This window comes from Orcinus orca, chromosome 7 (assembly GCF_937001465.1).
Source record: "Orcinus orca chromosome 7, mOrcOrc1.1, whole genome shotgun sequence".
Lineage (NCBI taxonomy): Eukaryota > Metazoa > Chordata > Mammalia > Artiodactyla > Delphinidae > Orcinus > Orcinus orca.
The window spans coordinates 109,505,648-109,512,102 of record NC_064565.1 but is presented as its reverse complement, the minus strand read 5'-3'; positions in this window follow the sequence as shown (position 1 = coordinate 109,512,102).

The following is a 6,455-nucleotide window of genomic DNA, read 5'->3' as shown; positions in this document are numbered from 1 at the left end:
TAGTAATGTGTCCCATTTCAAGAAGCAACCAGGTGGCTTCCCTGGTCGCGAAGTGGTTAAGAATCCGCCTGTCAATGCAGGGGGCACGGGTTCGAGCCCTGGTCCGGGAAGATCCCACATGCCGTGGAGCAACTAAGCCCGTGCGCCACAACTACTGAGCCCGCGTGCCACAACTACTGAAGCCCACGCGCCACGAGTCCGTGCTCTGCAACAAGAGAAGCCACTGCAATGAGAAGCCCGCGCACCACAACGAAGAGTAGCCCCAACTCGCCACAACTAGAGAAAGCCCGCGTGCAGCAACGAAGACCCAATGCAGCCAAAAATAAATAAATAAATAAATAAAATTTATTTAAAAAAAAGAGAAAGAAGCAGCAGCCAGGGTTTAGTAGGGAGTTTGTTCACCATAGAAAGAAAGAATGGAAGCAAAACTGCTAACACACATTTGCAAAGGGAACGATTGCAACATTAGTCCAGGGAATTGAACTATAACTGGACTTTGTCTTTCTTCAACCTGATGGGGCTGGAGAGGAGCTTGATTGCATTATCTTGCTGTTCAGAAAGACTTCCTCGGGGTAGAACAAATATCAGACGTGGACTCTGTATCTAAAAAGTCATTTACTTAACGTGTGATCTGAATGCAGTGTACAAAGTCCTAAGTCACATGGTATAGGAAATACAACAAGGAAGTAGAGGCAGATCCTCCCCTCAAAGGGTTTTCTGGTTAATAGGAAGAGAGCATAAATGACCTCAAAGCAAGACAGAAAGGGAAGTGTCACAAGAGCGGTGAGATACTGTGCTAACGCAGTTCAAAGGAAGGTGTGATTCCCTCAGTCTGGGAGAAGAAGGGAAAGGAGACTTCACAGAGGGGTTGGCAGTTGAGGTGGGCAGGATTTGGAGGGCACGTGGCCCTGGGAAGAAAGAACATCCCAGGCAGAGGAAACAACCGGGGCTAAGGCTGAAAGTAGGAAATACAAGAGGCAGAGCCAGAACAGAGAATTGACTTCGTCCGTGATGTAGGATGCTTGAAGGTCAAACTTCTTTTAACAGTAATTTCTGTTAATAAGGCTTAGAAGGCATGATGAGGCTGTCTTTCAGTAAAGTGAAAGTCTTCTCAATTACCCAGTCACTTGTCTGCCCCTCTCTTAGCAATCCTAGTAGAAGAAGATTTTTTCACACGTTTAAAGCTACATGGAAGGAGTAGCCAGTGGGCCAGGCACCCACTAGGAAGCATTTCATGGAACAATAGATTTTACAACCAAGTACCTGTCCTTGGTTCGTACAATATGAAAAGCTCTGCAAGGTTCAAGGAAGCGTGTAAAATCCACACTTCTTTACAGAACTTGCTAAGGCAGCTGTTCGATTTTAAGTGTTCAATTGAACATTAACACTGTGCAATACTTGTACTGACACATCCATGCCTCATGCTTGATTTCATAATCCAGATGTGTTGAATCAACTTTTCTGTTATGCATGAACACTGTAATAAGAAAAAAAAAGGGAAGGAAGGAAAGAAGGAAGTAAAGAGGGAGAGAGGAGAAAAGAACATTGGCTTCCTTTGTATCTTCGAGTCTCAATTTCTGCATTTCATAATTCAGCTGAATCTAGGAAGCATAGTGTGATGCCTTTCCCAAAAAAGAAAGAAGGTATTTTCCTGCCAAATTGAATATATAGATTTGGATATGATGTTTAAGCCACGTGGTAACATATTTCAAGAGTTCTCCTTTTGTGACTGTCTATTAGCTCCATCTATACACAAATGTGTACTGGACTTCACTACCATAAAAAGGATACCTTTTTATTTCATCCTGAATCTCTAACTTTTTCTACCTTATGAAACATGTACACTGCAATGTTGTGTTTGGCTCAGTCTACTAAAAAAAACCAAAATCTTTCTTCAGGAGAATCTGACCCTGTTCCCACTGTTTTCTCAGCATGTTTTCAGCATCAGCACATGGATTGTGCTGTCATTAGCCAGAATACTGAGACAGGAAAGAGATCTATTAGATCATCAAAGTCCATTCCTGGAGTGGGCCTAGGTCTCCTGGGAGCGCCTGTGACATAGCATCTTAAGCAGATGACCAAGGAGAACGTAGAGGCATGTAAAAGTTTACCTGCTACAGTTTTTAATTTTTGAAAGTTTCTGAAATAACTCCCAGGGACTGAAACAACAGCTCAAGCTGAATTTAGGTCAGTGGTTCTCAAGTGGGGGCAGTTGTGGCCCCCAGGAGATATTTGGCAATATTTGGAGACCTTTTTCGTTGTCACAGCTGGGGTGGGGGGTTGCTACCGGCACTTAGTGGGTTGAGGCCAGGATTGCTGCTAAACTTCCTACATTGCACAAGACAGCCCCCCTACGATGAAGCATTTATCCGGCCTCAACTGTCAATAGTACCCAGGTTGAGAAACCCTGTTTTAGGTCCTTTTCTAACTCTTTTTTCCCTGAAGTTTAACTGTTCACTCAGCTCCAGGCAAGTCAGATTGCTTGACGACGTGGCACCGAAGAGCACACACTGTTCTGAAATAAACTATTTCAAATAAAATCCCTACTAATTCCTTCTTCTTCAGCATGCAAGCAAGTATTAAGAATCATACGGAGAAAACAAAAGCACCTTTTCTAGTGATTTCAAGAGTTAGACTGTGTTGAATTTCAGAAGGCTCCAGATCTGGTAAATAACATTCTAGAAACTTGAGGCAAAGGAACCATTACACGCTTTAGGAAAAAGAAACCATCATACTTTCCTAAATCATTAGAGCCTTATTGTTCATCAGAAGCTTATATTTTTGTTTCTACATAGTCTTCAAATGTTTATAGGCAGAGTAGATCTTTAAACTCAAAACCTTAGGTGAAAAACTTTTGGTAACAAACAAACAGCTCAGAGTACTCAACAGATACCCTCCTGCCCTTACCCCAAATCATATCCATCATTCATTCTTTTTTAGGAAGTAAAGAAAGGGAAAGAGAATATAAGATAGAATGGAGGGATAGAATAAGGGCAAGGTAAGGAAAGGAAAGGAGAGAGGTAAACCAAAGTTTTGTTTCTGCAGGTTCAAATGGACCTTGGCTGACAGAAACTTCCGGGTGGGTTGTTCAACACCCAACTTTCTGTGGGACGTAGCACTGGCCTTGGCCTTACCTGTAATGTAGATTTCAATATTGCACATCAGGGAAGTTTGTAAAGGGAAGAAATGGGTAAAGCATTTAAAACAGTTATGAATTGTTAACGAAATACTAGCATCGAAAAAGTAAGCAGTATTACAAATATATCAGCTTAAGCTTATCCCATGTCATAATATTTTCGCTTGCTTTGTGTTTCTAGTATTGAGAATCTAATTTGAGTTAATATTTTCAAAGACCGAAGGAGTTGTTACAAATTCCAGATTAGCTCAGAGGCTTTGAAAGTGTGAGAAGCAAGCCAGATCCACTGAAAATCCTTTTTAAATACATGGAGCTTTGTTTAGCTCATTGATTTCAATAGCAAAATGACACCTGTGCATTTGAAACATGAAAGCCGTTTACTCTTTGCCTATTATGGAGTCATTCCTTTTTTGAAACTGTGCCTTGACTATGACATTCACCCTCCTCCCCTGCCCCAAACAGAATCAAGGTTGAACCTTTCTGCACTATTAGGATAACTTGAATTAAAATCTGTCACTTGTGTTCAGTTACAATTCTGTTGTATTTCCTAATGAACTGTGTCTGATCTTCCTGCATTTCCTAGGGGATGTATGAGAATGGTGCAACTAAGGCTTAGGAGAGACTTCATGGTGCTATTTAGTATGTGAAGCATCTTTACAAAGCATACAGTCTAGAATCGTCATTCTTTCTTGTTATTAAAATCAGTCACCCACACTCCTCTCCTACTGCATGAGTCATGCCCAGGATAGCTCAAACACGAATTCTTCACAGGGATAGGACTGATCGTAGCAGAACTGGGAACTGATAAATCCAGTCCTGACTTTCTCTGTAAACCAGGAATACATTTAATAAACTCTTTTCCTTTCCTTTTATTTTACTGAACTTGTACAAATTACATCAGTCATATAAGCTTATGGTAAATGAAAAAGTGTCTACCACACAGAATGGTAGTGAAAACAAAATTTCCTTTCTCTATCTGCCCAACCTCCAGCCCCATTGCTCAGAAATAGGCACTATTAATAGTGCTTCTTCATGTGTTCTCCTAGAAGTTTTCAGAGACAAGAATAGAGAAAAAAATTTTTTTTCTGTGCCCCAATTCCTTTTTTTTTAATTTAAAAAAAAATTTTTTTTTTCAGAGCTCACAGTACTTTATATCACCACTAAATCTTTACCAGGTCAGTCCCATAAATATCTCAGGCAATTCTAAATAAATTAGAGAGCTAATTAAAGAAAATAATTTCTTAATATTAGTGGCAGACATTAAATAACATTTTCCCCAGCCTTCAATGGTTTCTCTCTCTGTTTATCTGTTTTGTTTTGATTTTTTTTGCGGTACGCGGGCCTCTCACTGTTGTGGCCTCTCCCGTTGCGGAGCGCAGGCTCAGCGGCCATGGCTCACGGGCCCAGCCGCTCTGCGACATGTGGGATCCTCCCGGACCAGGGCACGAACCCATGTCCCCTGCATCGGCAGGCGGACTCTCAACCACTGTGCCACCAGGGAAGCCCTTTCTGCTTTTTAATTCAAGTCCCCAAGTTCATTTTGAATTTTGTAGCTGTTTTCTTTCATTACACAAAGGGCTTCATTTAGTGAAATTAAGTGGAGACAAACTAACATTGATCCTGCAAACCCATGAAGACAGTGTGGAAATAGGGTATTCATTAGCAGGCCCACAGATCTGAATGTGGTGCTCTGATAGTCCTGAATATCTTGTTGCTTCAAGATGCTGTACTCTCACTATTTTTATTAAATCCTGAAACAGGAATGCATCACGCCCCTGGTCTGTCTTCCTGGCCGATTTCCTGTTCTCCCTGGACATATCTTGAACCTTTTATGTTTTTAAAACACATACCACTACTGTATCTAGGTTTGACCCCAGCCTTTTTGTTGAGTCATTCTGGCCTCGAGACTACTTTTAGGGAAACTCACCAACTTCCCCCAAGTCACTAAGGGGCTGCCACTAGGTGATAGGCCCCTGTCTTTCTATTACCTGCGAGGCACTCGCCACAGCATGAGGGAGAGCTGACAAGAAGATCAGGATGGATTTTATTATTAGCCCCCATCACCCCTCCTGAAGAACCCCAGTTTTGCTCAGGACAACCCTCAGGTCCTTGGGAGCAGCTGAGCCTCCAGGATGGGAGAAGGGCCTGGCTGGTCTGTCAGGAATCCCATCCCCTCCTCCAGCAGTTGGTTCAGTGATGGGCTTGTGAGAGGAGAGGTTTCCTGCAGCATCCTGCAAAGTCTCCTCACTCTAAGGAGAAAGGGAGAGGAACTAAATACTAACTAAACTAAATACTAACTAAACTAAATACTAACTAAACTAAATACCAACATTGCTGTTCTGGTCTTTCTCTTCCTCTGGAACGTCTCAATATTCGCCTACAGATGAGTTCAGCCCACAGGGGAATGCAGAGCCCGAGGGAATGGAACTAGAGCCTGTGGATTCAGTCAACCCTGACCGTGTCCTATCAACGCTCCAGTTGTGGGAGCCAAGACAGTTTCTCATTGTATAAGCCAGTTAAGTCCAGTATGTGTTACCGGACACCGAAAGTGTTCTAAATGATACAAAAATAGGGAAGCCAGCATCAAAGGAACAAAAACAGAATTTCTACCCCACAAACCATATTTTGTCCTCTTGGGCAAAGTAACGGCTTTGGAAAAAAGCACACTGTGGGTACTTTTTAATACCCTTATGGTTTCTTTGAATTTCTATAACATGTATTTGTTTTGGCCTGCTGTGTTTTGTTTTCTTTATGAAATGAAGACCCAAATTGTGTGGATTTTTTTTTCTTTCTTTCTTTCTAATTTAGAACCATAGGACACAGCTAAATGTATATATATATTAATATCAGTAAGAATAATAATTGCATTTAAAGCACTGGACTAAATATAGTGGTTATGGAAAGAGGTATAAAGAAAGGTAAATAACATTGTGCTAGACTTAAGATGTTCTCATTCTAGTCCTATCCCCAAAGAATCATGGAGAAAGAGCAGTTAATGTAATTCTAACTGACAATAGCCTTGAGCAGAGGTGACATTTGACCTGAGCCTTAAAGCTTTTTTTTTTGCATAAAGGAAATTCAAACATAAAAAATACAGAGAATTACGTACTAAGCACTTGTGTCCTCAATAAACTTTTTTTTTTTTTTAATAAATACTAACGTTGCTGTTCTGGCTTTAGATTCGTTTTTTAAATTAATTTTTAAATTTTGAGATAATTGTAGATTCATATGCAGTTGTAAGAAATAATACAGAGATTGATGGGGTAAGTTACACGTTAAGCTTTACTAACGACCAGGGAGATTGGCGAAGAATACCAAT